This window comes from Herpailurus yagouaroundi, unplaced genomic scaffold, assembly GCF_014898765.1.
Source record: "Herpailurus yagouaroundi ecotype Mexico unplaced genomic scaffold, PumYag 165, whole genome shotgun sequence".
NCBI lineage: Eukaryota > Metazoa > Chordata > Mammalia > Carnivora > Felidae > Herpailurus > Herpailurus yagouaroundi.
In genome coordinates this window covers 23,141,816-23,155,591 of record NW_024412406.1, presented here as the reverse complement: position 1 = coordinate 23,155,591, position 13,776 = coordinate 23,141,816, and the positions used below count along the sequence as shown (strand labels likewise).

The following is a 13,776-nucleotide window of genomic DNA, read 5'->3' as shown; positions in this document are numbered from 1 at the left end:
AAAAAAAAAAAAAAACCAACTTGTAAGATTCAGCAAAAAGCAATGCTTAGAAAAATTTTATAAATGTAAATGGCTTTATTTTAAAAATAACCTCTCAAACCAATAACTAATCTTCCACCATAAGATACTAGAAAAAATCACAAACCAAACCCAAAGCAAGCAGAAGGAAGGAAATAATATGGAGAACTTCACAAAATATGTTATAGAAACATAGAGAAAACCAACAAAATCAAATGTTCTCTGAGAAGAGCAACAATGTTGGCAAGCCTCTAGCTTGAATGACCAACAAACACAGACTCAAGTTATCTTAATTGACAAACCTTCTGAGAATAATATTACTTTACACACCATCAGGTACATTAATTACCATGAATCAGAGGCGCTTTTGAATGTGTGCGATAGGTGAAAAAAAGCACCTGTTTGTTGCCTTTTTTTCCTGTTAGATAAACAAACCCACCCTAAATTACATTTCAAGATCCATGAAACGTGTCATTTATCCTGTTAACCACTCCTCCACACACACACTTTTGCCTTGGGAAGTTCCTTCCTCAATTTCAGGGTCCACTACGTATCTTTTACTTTTCTTTCCCAGGACACCATCAAACAGGATCGACTGCAGGTCAGTTGTTTGCACTTTGGTTGATGTACAAATGGCCCTTTGAAATTCAGTCCTACGTAAGCATCCCTATCACCAGCATTCATATTCTGAGTCTGAGGTACCTAAATGTGGAAAGAAGAAGGGGTTTTCCAGATCAAAGATTAGAAAGCCCCCACACAACCACATCAATGGACCCCACAAGCTGAATCAAGTAGTTCATTTCAGTCTTTTGACTCAAAAAATGTATGGTAAGTAAATTTGGTTGCTTCCATTAAAAAAAAAAAAATTGGAGGGGGAAATATAATCAACTAGATATGACCCTAAAGGACATGTGAACTATTTTTTGTTATGTCTATTTTGTTTTTTTCAGGGAGAGATGGTTGGAGATTGCAAGGAGCACTGGATGTTAAGTCCAAGAACATACCCTGGATGTTCACTCACCAACTGTGTCGGGAGCAAAGAGGCTGGGTGCCTGCACCCAGTTTTGTTCCAGGGCCTGAACACAGGCTCTACCCAAAGAACACCAAGGTGCCTTCTGAATCCACAAGAAAATGAAATCTTCAGATGTCGTCTCTGGATGTCAAGTACAATGAGGCTATACCTACAACCAATGTTCGGTGTGTGTGGCATGTTTGCGTCTAGGAGATATTAAGTCTTTAAATACAGGACAGTTTTGCAACCATTTCTTCATTATTTTTGCATACAAGAAACAACAGAAAGGAAGACTCCCAGGGCTTGTCTCCACTTCTCAGAGGCTCTGCCTGCAGCTGCCCTGCTGCGGTTCTGGTCTAAGGACAGACCCTGACCCTTTGCAAGCCCAAGGCTTTCCTCACTCTGCTGCCATGCCAGTCCTTCCTCTCCCTGCCCACGGGTCCACCACAGTCCTTCTCTGCTGCCATTTTCAGGGATACTCCGCGTGATTTTTATTTGTATTTAATGTTTTCAGTACTATAGCCTCTATCCAACACACCTAAAATCTCACAACACACACTTATTGCACCTGTAGGATTTCCAACTTTTGGCATCACAAAATCCCTCCAAATTGGGATTATGAAGTCTTCGGTTTTACAACAGTAATTATAACAACAGATAACATTTATTAAGTACTTGCTTTGTGCCAGGCACTCTACTGCTTTACAAAATTATCTCATTCTGTCACATCTAACTGCATCTAAGCATATGCTTACATTTATCAGTAGCGCTTAAAATTAATTAAAATAAAGACATTATTGATCATCTTGGAAAGCAATGGCTCAATATACTAAAGTCCATAGAATAAAATACCTTAAGGTCTTACAAAACGTACAACACTAAATTACTATAGAATACTATTAAATTTACGCTTCTATCATGGAAAATAAAGCTATTCCTGGTATGTTGTACCCACTTACGTTTTCCCCTATTTTTATGCCTTTCTCAAACTCCTAGAAACGAGAGCTTCTAATATGTCAAATAAATACAATTAGATTCATACATTCATTTCGATCCTTTGAGAAATATATAAAGCAATTTTGTTCTTGCATTAACTCCCAAATTGTTTTGCATAATAACCAGCCTGACATTAATTGTGCTATGAGGGCTGGAAACAACAGGAGATAGGACTTTTACTAATCCTTCACATTCCATTTTCAAGCCGTGTGCTGTTCCTGATCAAAACTCTTATTTATTATCAAGAACTGCATTATTCTCCGAATGACGGAATTTTCTCTCGGAGACAGGAAATGAAGGATTGCTAACACCGGGAATGTATTTTTCCTGTCTCGGTATTAATACATGATATATATTCATATTAATAACAACTCTGAAAACTAGTTTCATTTCTTCTACACATAAGCAATCAACAGTATGTGCAAAAATATGAATACTAGCAGCAGTGACGTGGGGATACAACACTGGGTTTCTTCGGAATGTACAGCCATTTCTAATATTTCATTAGAGCACGTGTATAGGCAACTGTCACAGATGTCCATCAAAGCTGGATTAGATGAAGACAAACAACGCAGGCTTTGAGGATAAACTGAAGGTGCGGCTCAAAAGTTTCCGTTTCTCATCCAAGGGCACTATAGGATCATTGTCGTCCTCCCTGAGGCAAAAAGAACGAATCAATTATGTTACTGACATCCCTCCACGGCAGACTGAGACGTCTGTTTCACAGTCCAACAAGAGACAGTGCACACTAAGATTTCACAAGAAAACGTGGAAATTTCAATGATCTCTTCCTGCTCAAGTCTGTCGTGTCTGCGGTTTTCCCATGAAGTCTACCATCCTTTTATTTCTGTGAAAGGACCAATGAATGCAAAATTGCACAGAAATAAAGTTGTTTTTTTTTAATGTTTGTTACTGAGAGACAGAGAGAGGCAGAGCATGAGCAGCGGAGGGGCAGAGAGAGAGGGAGACACAGAATCAGAGGCAGGTTCCAGGCTCTGAGCTGCACACAGAGCCCGACGCGGGGCTCGAACTCACAAACCGCGAAATCACGACCTGAGCCGAAGTCGGTCACTTAACCGACTGAGACACTCAGGCGCCCCAGAGATAAATCTTTTGAATCGAAATAAATGCTTGACCTGCTAAACAACAAATTTATGTATCATGCTTAATAAGAAAATTAAGCTTTAAGGTATTGTCATTAATTTCTTATATAACAATCACAGACGGTAACTGCTTGAGCATGAAGACTACTTCTTCCCAGTCTCCAAGTAACTTTGTGACTCAATTCTATTAAATGGATAAATAATAAATATAAAATAATACATGAAACAATAGTCCTTTTTGGGATAATGAATTTCCCATTTAGGAAAACATTCAGCGAAGATTTTCTTTTCAGTGACCTATACGCACATTCCCAGTGATGGGAGTGGCCAACTGTTATACAGTTCCTGTGGGTTAACAGGTCCAGCATTTTGGACAATAAATGCCTATTAAAATTCAGATGCATATAGTTTTTTTAAGTTTATTATTTTTTAAAATATAATTTATTGTCAAGTTGGCTAACATACAGTATACACAGTGTGCTCACGGGTAGATTCCCATGACTCATTGCTTCCATGCAACACCCAGTGCTCATCCCAGCAAGTGCCCTCCCTCAGTGCCCATCACCCATTTCCCCTTTCCCCCGCCCTGCCCCCATCCACCCTCAGTTTGTTCTCCATATTTAAGAGTCTTTTATGGTTTGCCTCCCTCCGTTTGTAACTACTTTTTTCCTTTTCCCTTCCCCCATGGTCTTCTGTTAAGTTTCTCAAGTTCCACACATGAGGGAAAACACGATATCTGTCTTTCTCTGCCTGACTTATTTCACTTAGCATAATACTCTCCAGCTCCATCCACGTTGCTACAAATGGCCAGATTTCATTCTTCCTCATTGCCAAGGAGGATTCCATCGTACACATAAACCACATCTTCTTCATCCATTCATCAGTTGATGGACATTTAGGCTGTTTCCACGATTTGGCTATTGTTGAAAGCGCTGCTATAAACATTGGGGTACATGTGCCCCTATGAATCAGCATACGTTTATTTCTTTTTGAGAGAGAGAGCAGGGGGCAGGGCAGAGAGAGAAGGAGACAGAGAATCCTAGGAAGGCTCCATGCTATCAGTGCAGAGCCAGACCTGGGGCTCAAATTCATGAACCATGAGATCATGACCTGAGCCGAAACCAAGAGTCAGATGCTTAACCAACTGAGCCACCCACGTGCCCCCAGATGTATATACTTTTTGAGCTGAAATTATATTCCTAGGAGCTTATTGTACAGATATAACCACTCAATCAAAGATTTTATGTGTAAGGATATTCACTGCAGCAAAATAATGGGAACAAGTGACTTCCTTCCTTAATAAAGAATGACACAATAGAGCACTTTAAACATGTCCACATATGAGATGTGCGCATGGATGTGTTGTACATACATACATACATGTGTCTGTCCATGTATGCATATAGACATATAAATACTATTTCTGGAACAATTTATTAGGAAATATTTGTAATGCTGGGGTATATTTTTCCAAACTACATTTCAAAGAAGATAGTCTAATCAAATCTTTAAGATCCCAGATAGAACTTCAAAGGTAAAATAGGACTTTGTGTATATATGTGATAATTATAACTCAGTAAATTGTAAGTCAAAGTAACACAAGAAACTGATGACTGCAATTCTGAAGCCACAGCATTTCGGAGCGAAAAGGAGCCTAAAGGTCATGATGTATACATTTTCTGCCGAAGTAAAATAACCTAGAGTCCCCCGTTTCCTAAAATGTGTTCCACATAACTAAAAATTACTTGGAAAAATGAATCCATGTTCCAAAAAACTGTAGAAACTCTGGTTAAATACAGTAATACATGGTTCTTCTATACAAAACCACCTCAAAGTCTCTAACACACTGATGTGCACTGTAAATCTCCAAAAGGAGGTAATTGTGTCCAGGAGTCTCTAAATTTGTAGACAATCAGCTTGTGACTTAAACACCTTAGTGGGTATCTTAATGGCTGCATAGGACACGTTTGGAAAAGGCTAGTCCACAAGACAAACATATTCCAAGTTTATGAAAATAATGAAATTTCATTTTAAGAATATATGAAACAATTCTTAAAATTAAACTACCATGGTCCAAAACATCAATTAAAAAAGATAGTTAAAGGGGCGCCTGGGTGGCGCAGTCGGTTAAGCGTCCGACTTCAGCCAGGTCACGATCTCGCGGTCCGTGAGTTCGAGCCCCGCGTCGGGCTCTGGGCTGATAGCTCAGAGCCTGGAGCCTGTTTCTGATTCTGTGTCTCCCTCTCTCTCTGCCCCTCCCCCGTTCATGCTCTGTCTCTCTCTGTCCCAAAAATAAACGTTGAAAGAAAAATTAAAAAAAAAAAAAGATAGTTAAAGTAAATATGCAGTCTCCCCAATCATACAAATTTACATCTTAACCCAAAGCATTTGAACACTTGAACATATATCCAAAGGGCAATGGAAGCACATGCTCATTGGTGTCTTATTCATTTTGAAGCTCTAAGGGTCTGACGTAAATGGTTCTCAATAGATGCCAAGTGAATTCTAGTCTACCAGAGTGTGGACCCTCCTGGTGAATTTAGGCACTCACTCTCCTAAAATCTCCCTCAAGGAGCAACTAAAGATACCCCATGTTTACGGAGCTTTCTCTCCTCTACAAAGCACATGGAGAATGATCTTTGTATTAGCTCCCCTCCAACCCTGCCCCCCCAACCTCCAAAGATAGATGCTTGATCTTGTTCACTGCAGATACCAGGTTATCTGGGAAAATATTTCAATTGATCACAATCTGGGGTATGGATTTGGAATCAGGGAGACTGATTCAGATCCCAGCTCTGCCATCAACTTGCTATGAGATTTCAGGCAACCCACTTGCCCTTTTTGGCTTCAGATAACAATAGCTACCTTCATAGCATTGTGTGAGAATCCAGCAGGACAACAGATAAAATGTGACAACAGGGAGTCCTGGGTACATAACTGAGCTACCAGTGAGGATTTCAGTTGATTTCACAGACGTCTGTCTCACTAACTGAAAACTGAACCACGCTATGGCCTACTATTTTCCATCGCATGTGTTCAAAGTTTACTTTTCAGAATGTCAGAGAAGTTTTCATGGGATGAAATTATACTTGATCTCATCTGCGCTGTGTTCCCAAGGTCCAGAGCAGTATCTGGCCCACAGCAAATTCTCCAAGAAAATGCAAGTGTGTGTGTGTACACATACACAAAAAGTGTAACAAAATGACAGTGGCAACTTTAATTTTTGAAAATTTGTATCAAAATGACACATTCACATAAAGAGTTAAATAGTTCTAAAAGGTTTCTTATGAAAACTATCAGTCCTGTCTCTTATGCCACCAACTTCCTCAACTCTTTTAGCCGATTATTATACTAACACCACACGGCTATAGTGTGATGGCATTACTCCTTTTCGATTGTTAGTATTGTCTGTTTGACTCTCCCCACCAAGAAAGAAAATGCGACCCTCCTTCCTCCTGTGAGATATCCAACCCCCACGCCCCCCCCCCCACCACATCACCCACGTACATACACACCTTTCCCTCACTCCGTCCTTCTAATACGGTTATACATTTTGGCTGGATCAGTTTCTATTCTATTATTTCTATTACTGTGAGAATGTAAATCTTATTCAGAGCTGGATTATGTGCATTAGTGTATCAATTTTTTTCCTGTGGAATGAATAATTACATTGGTTTTTTTCCACCTTAGTTTTCTATGTACTCAATCCAAAACTACCTCCCAATTGTCTGACTCCCCAGAAGTTAAAAGACATATCCTGCAGTCTATCCATTTCATCTTTCTGGGAAAAGCTCTAGAACGTTCTCATCTGCTCACATCCGGACTCTTAACCTCTACCCTTACACCCTCACTTCACGATCATTCTGGGCATCTCCTTTGCCATAATCTGTTTTCCTGGCTTAGTCCATTTTGGTGAAGCACATCTTCTAGTAGCTTCCTAGGAAATAATTTTCAATAACTGTGATATTTAAAAATGACTACTTGTAGTTTGGGGAAAAAATTCTAGCTGTAATTTTCTCTCAGAATTCATGCTTGACTTTTAGCTTCCTGTGTTGCTATTTAGAAGTCTGACATTCAAGAGGCTCCTGGGTGGCTCAGTCAGTTACATATCTGACTCTTGGTTTCAGCTCAGGTCATGATCTCGCAGTTCGTAGGTTCAAGCCCCGCATCAGGCTCTGTGCTGACAGCAACGAACCCGCTTGGGATTCTCCTCTCTGTCTCTCTCTTCCCCTTCCCTGGTTTAGCTCTCTAAATAAATAAATTTTAAAAATTAAAAAAAAAAAGAAATCTGATGTTCAAATTCCAGGTTCTTTGATTTTGAATTTTTTTCTCCTCCCTCTCTCTCTCAAAATAAATAAATAAACTTAAAATAAATTTAAAAAAAGAAGTCTGATGTTCAAATTCCAGGTTCTTGGATTTCGAATTTTTTTCTTCCTGTAATTCCTCCCTCAGTGTCCAGAAATGATAGTGCCTTGCTAGTGGGTGTATTTTGATCAAGCGTGCTGGAAATTCAATGGGTCCTTTCAAACTGCAAATTTATACCCAGGAGTCCTGAGAAAATGCTTAAATGGTTTTGTTACTGCTTCCTCTCCTCCGTTTTCTCTGTTCTCTAACTTTGCCGATTATTTGAATACTGGACCTCCTAGACTGGTTCTCCAATTTTCTTATTTTTAGATCTCCTTTTTTTTTTTTTTGGCTCTACTTTCTAAGAAATTTCAGTTCTGCCTTCTGACTCTACTATAAAAGTTTTCATTTCTGCTATTATGTTTTCAATTTCCAAAAGCTTTGTAGAATATTCCTTTTCTTCCTAGCATCCAATTCCAGTTCATGGTGGCAATTTCATCCCTTACCTCTCTGAAGACATGAATGATCACTTTTTTGAACTTTTTCTTTTCCTAAGTATTTATTTCTTATACCTTACCTTCTTTGGTTTCTTCTGGGCCCTTCTATATTACAGACTTTCTTCAAATATCCTTAGCAGCCCTATCTGAGAATGGGAACAACCATTGTAAGAAAACCTGGGTGAAGGCTCCGTGCGCACAGCAGGCACTTACTTCTCTGTCCTGCCTTCACCACAGAATGAACCGGCTGGGCCATTTAATTTAAAAAGTCCCTGGGGTTGCTCAGACTCTCCAGAAAGACCCTGCCAGCCAGCCCCCTGCCTAGAGAGTAGAGGCCTTTCTGCCAGTGTTCTGGAGGCCGAGAGGGGGAGGAGGGAAGATAAATAGGACGGTGTGATTTAATAATCCTATTTTTCAGTGAGGTGTCCTGACACCCAGTGCACCCATGTCCCGTAACAGACTCTCTCGTCAGCTGCTAACCACTGCAGATGACTTTAGCTCCCTCTCACTCCACCTTCTAGAGATTATCTGTTGCCTCCAATTCCTGAGACTTTGAGAGATTCTGTCACGTAAACAGGCTTGTTCCTCACAGCTGCTAAATCTGTTACCTCACAACCATCTGCTTCCAGCTTCTACAGTATTTTTGCTGCTGTCTCTTTTGTTTTCTCTATCCTTGCAGGTTTGGGCACTTCAAATAAAATCTTTCCTGTTATGCTAATGCAATTTGTGGTGGAACCAAAATTAATTGCCTGTGTTCCATGGATTATCATTATTGGACACAAAAGTTCTTTTTCACACATTTGTGTATTTTCTAAAGTTTCTACCGTAACTATACTACTTGGCAGTCAGAATGTAAATTTACTCAGTAAAACCATCTACAGAAATGATACTGTCAATATATAAAGGTGGTCAGCTGGGCTTGCCCCCCTTTGGGCCCTCCTCCAAATACCCATTTATGGATATATAAATAATGAGAAAGCTTAACTCTAAAAAAACAATGTTCTATTATATGATGATCACTATTCATAGTGAGACCCTCAAGTATGGCCACAGCCTAACAAGTCTTCTAAATCATCTGCTATTTCAGTATAATTGTAACAGATGCTATCTTTCCTGTGACTATTTCTGAACTTCAAATGACCTATGAAGAGACCCTAGGGAATGAGTGCATATCGAATCACTCCTGGGAGAATTTCCTGAAAAGACCTCAAAAGTAAACCAGCATGCAAAATTAAAAAATAATAACAAATAATAAAATAATAAAAGGCACGTGTGCACACGTGCCCTGCTTTTGAGGCCACTGCAGGCCCCAGGGCTGACCTGAGTTCTAGTGAGTCTGGCTCAGCTCACTGGTAACCCATTAACGTTTCCCTCTATAAGAGAATTCGGTGTAAAATCTCCAAAATAAGAGTCTTTTAAGAAACAGGGATATGATAGACATGAGTATTCTCTCTTTCCGAGTGGTCGTTTTGTCCTGTTCACTAGAAGCACACTTTCTCAGGGCATTTTTCACATACTGCTTTAATTTGGAGTTAGCTGTGCTCCTGATTTACTCCCAACACTAGGCTGTAAGCCCTCTTGGGCAAAGTCTATGTCTGATTATGTTTACATTTTCACACAGCCCCTAGAATACCACCACACACAAAACAGAAGGCTAACATTAAATGTTCTCCCATTACAACCAAGGGCACATGACCAGCTTCCCCCACCCACCCCCCCCAACATACCCACTGACAACAGCATCAGGTCAAGGAAGGAAAATAAAGAAAGGAGGAAGAGAAAGGAAGAGGTCAGGCATGCCCAGTGCATTCGAAGATTCAAAGAAAAAACAGTGAGGAAAATACCACTGTATGTGGAAAAAGAAATCAAAACATATCAGAAGTCAGAAAGGGGTACCAGATTATTTCATATTATTCTGAAAGCACTACACGGTGCCATAAGTATTGAAATTAGAAAGGAGAAGATTATTAAATCGTCATTATTTACACATGTGATCATGGTCTATTTAGAAAATTCAAAATAATCAGCTAAAATGTTACTGGAAACTATGCAAAAGGTTAGTTAAGAAAGCCAAGGACAATTATTCGTTCAATGAAGAAATATTAACCAATAGAAAAATATAATGGAAAATGACACTGATCAAAATCGATAATGACAGCAATAACAATAACAACAGTAATAGCTCACATGTGTGGAATGTTAATCCTCTGCAAAGCACCATGCTGTGCATTTTACTTTATTTCACTTCACCCTCACACCTCTATGAGGTATTACTCTTAGTACCTTTACTTCATAGAGGAGGAAACCGAGGCTGAAAGAATTTCAATAATCCGCCCAAGCTGTAGAACCAACTGGAGGTGCTATGCTCCCCATTGAGCCACACCCAAGGTTGACTTCAGAGCCCAAACACACATCCTGTAGTAAATCTATGAAGAACGTAAAAACTTTAAGAAGCACCAACCCATGCATTACTCCTTGATCCAGATTTGATACTGGAAAGATACCAATTCTCCTTAATGTACTCTATACATTCCATGCAACCCAAATGTAATACTCTAGTAAGATTCTTTTGTCCTTTTCTCAAACTCTCTTTTTCCTACTCTCTTTTCTTTTACTCTATTTCAATCCTCCCGATAAGATGATCCTATAGTTTATCTGGAAAAATTAAGCATGCGAAAATCGCCAGGAGAATACTGCAGAAGGGACTAGTGAGGGATCTTGTCCTACCAAACACTGAAACATACACAAGCATGTGGGAGACGCTCAGGAATAGGCAGATTGGTGCAACAGGTGAGGGCCTTCAGGAATAGAACCAAGTAGCCACGGACTGAAAATGTTGTATCATAGTGTTGCCCTGTTCAGTCAGACGGGCAAGGATGAAAAACCTGAAAACAGTTAATGTTGGTCAAGGTGAGGAGAAACTGTAGTTACTGGTTAATGGAAGCATAAATGGAAGAGTAATTTGTATATACGTGCACTTAATTCCAACTCTCTGACCCTGTCATCTCGCTAAGAATGTGTTAAGGAAATAGATGCATAAATCAACCATTTTGATTACAGCAAATTACTACAAGTAACCTAAATGTATAATAATAGAGGATGTATAATAACGTACAATGCATAATAATAATGTCCTCAAAATCCGGGGACATACATACAGGTAACTTATTTAGAAGTAATCATGTAAGGGGTGCCTGGGTGGCTCAGTTGGTGAAGCGTCCGACTTAGGTTCAGGTCACGATCTCAAGGTGAGTTCAAGCCCCACATCAGGCTCTGTGAGGACAGACTGGAGCCTGAAGCCTGCTTCAGATTCTGTGTCTCCCTCTCTGCCCCTCCCCCCACTCGTGCTCTGTCTCTCTCTCTCTCAAAAATAAATAAAAAAAAGTTTTAAAAAATTTAAAAATAATCATTTAGGGGCACCTGGGTAGTTAAGTCATTGAAGCGTCTGACTCTTGGTTTTGGCTCAGGTCATGATCTCACAGTTTTTGAGTTCGAGCCACGCATCGGGCTCCACGCTGACAGTGTGGAGCCTGCTTAGGATTCTCTCTCTCCCTTTCTCTCTACCCCTCCCCTCCTCGCTCACTCTGTCTCTCTCTCAAGATAAATAAATTTAAAAATATTAAAATAAATCATTTTAAAGTATGGAATGTATCTAAAGTATGGAATGTATCTATTTAAGGACATAAAAAGATATATATTATCAAGAAGATAGAAAAATAGCCTGGGGCACCTGGCTGGCTCAAATGGTACAGCATGAGACTCTTGATCTCAGGGTTGTGAGTTCAAGCCCCACACTGTATGTAAAAACAAAACAAAACAAAAAACAACAATAGTAAAAAAAAAAAAAGAAAGAAAGAAAGACAGATCCTATGGGGTGTCTGGTTGGCTCAGTCAGTAGAGCATGTGACTCTGGATCACAGGGTTGTAAGTTCCCACCCCATGTTGGGTGCAGACATGACTTAAAAATAAGAAAAAATGTAGAAAATCTTCAAAGAAATAAGAAAAATAAAAATAGCCTGAATATAATCCCATAAAGAACATTATATATCTATATATCCCACTGAAGATAAATGCATAGTGAGAGATCAAATGGACACAAATAAAAATAAAGCTAAGTATTCACTGGATACTTACATCATGGACCAAAAACACGTTAAGCACTTTGTATTCAATCTCCTTGTTCCTTCACCATTACACTTAAGGACATCTTTTAAGTGACGAAGAAAATAACTTAGAGAAATTAGCAACTTTTTTCAAGATCACACAATGATGAGTGGTGAGGTCAAAATGGAACCCAAGACATCCCCACTGTGCTATGGGGCCTCCGCGTTCAGCCCAGTGCTGGTGATGGCGGTCACTGACAGGAGGGTTTGGGACATCATCGCTTCTTCATTTCCCTCTATGTTGTTTCAATTTTCTGTCATGAACATGTATCATACTTAGAGACATGGGAACAAAGAACAAACAAACAAAAAAAAGAAATCAAAGGTGACTCCATAGGCAGATGGAGATGAACACATTTCAAGGAATTAAGGAGGAAAAAGATGAGGGAGAGATGGAAAGTATACTGAGTGATCTAAAAAAAAGGCAGAAACACCTATAAAATGGTCAATCAATGATGCAAGCACACGTTGGTGAGACGGGGAAACTGAAGGGACCCCATGAAAAACTGCTTTTTTTGGCTCTTTTTCCTGTTTTTATTCTTGCTGGGACCTACACCCTTGCCTTCCACATGCCTCACAGAAAGATAATGTATGTCCTCATTGCAGAGAAGTCAATAATCTCTTTGGATTCTTCCAGCATGGTGGGTAACATCTAAGGAGTGACCAGGCAGGGTCGTCATGAATGTTTTCCAAGACCACGGAGTCACCGAGACCCCTGGCCCCAGGGCACACCTGACTTACAGAGGACACCTAAATACTTGTCTTTGTTCCCAGATGCCTGCCAAGACATGTGCTCTGGACCACCATCCTCGATAAAAAGCCCAGGTTCCAAGAAAGGATGAGGCTCACTCTCCTCTCTTTTCCTTTTCAAGTCTCCCAGACGCTCTATCTGCACTCTACGTCCTCAGTAAACTCGGCTCTCACTTCCTCTTGGCTTGAGTTTGATTTCCACTCTGCAAGAAGCCAAGGACTATGTTGGCTGGTCCTGCAGGATCCACTCTAGGTCCGAGACCCCAGGGAGCCTGCATCATTAGCACATCCCTTAGGGAGGGTGTTTTAGCAATATGCTACCAAAAACGAAAACACGTGTGTCCCTTCCTCCCAGAAATCTCAGCCCCAGGAAATTGTCCGAAAGACATAAGGAGGCAAATATATACAAGGACTTCATAACTTTCTGCCCTTTGCTATTTGAAATGCGGCGCAGTGACAAGAGCTCGGAGTTTGCAGTTAAGCCTACCTGGGTCTTAACTCTTGTTCTGCACTTTACTGGCTGTGACCTTGAGCAAGTTAGTCAACCCCTCTTAGCCTCAGTTTATCTCTAAAATGACAATCAGAACACATGCCTCCCAGGATTGCTGTGGGGATTAAATGAGATACAATAGAGCACAGTGCCTGAACTGTTAACAAAGCACTCCTTCTTCTTGTTCTCACCATTCACTAATATGTAGAACTTAGAATGAATACATAAACTTTAATAAGAACTCTAAAATAAATCATACAGCTTGGTAATTTCTACGTTATTCTGCATCAGAGAATCATGAAACATTAAACTTAGCTTTTAAGACCGTTCAGTAGTAAACCTATGTTATGATACTTTGACACTTTCTCAATCTCAATTAGCAGTAAACCAATTAACAAAACTT

The 13,776-nt window shown here is 39.9% G+C and overlaps 1 protein-coding gene across 1 annotated transcript in view; it reads right to left on the bottom strand.

Annotated features, from left to right (window-relative positions):
- Positions 1-60: 60 nt before the first annotated feature.
- CA8 (carbonic anhydrase 8) overlaps positions 61-13,776 on the bottom strand; it is a 90,807-nt gene continuing 77,091 nt past the window's right edge. Inside the window, exon 9 of the mRNA XM_040487731.1 lies at positions 61-2,681. The gene's annotated coding sequence lies outside the window, so the exon portion shown is untranslated. The remainder of the gene's footprint in view (positions 2,682-13,776) is intronic.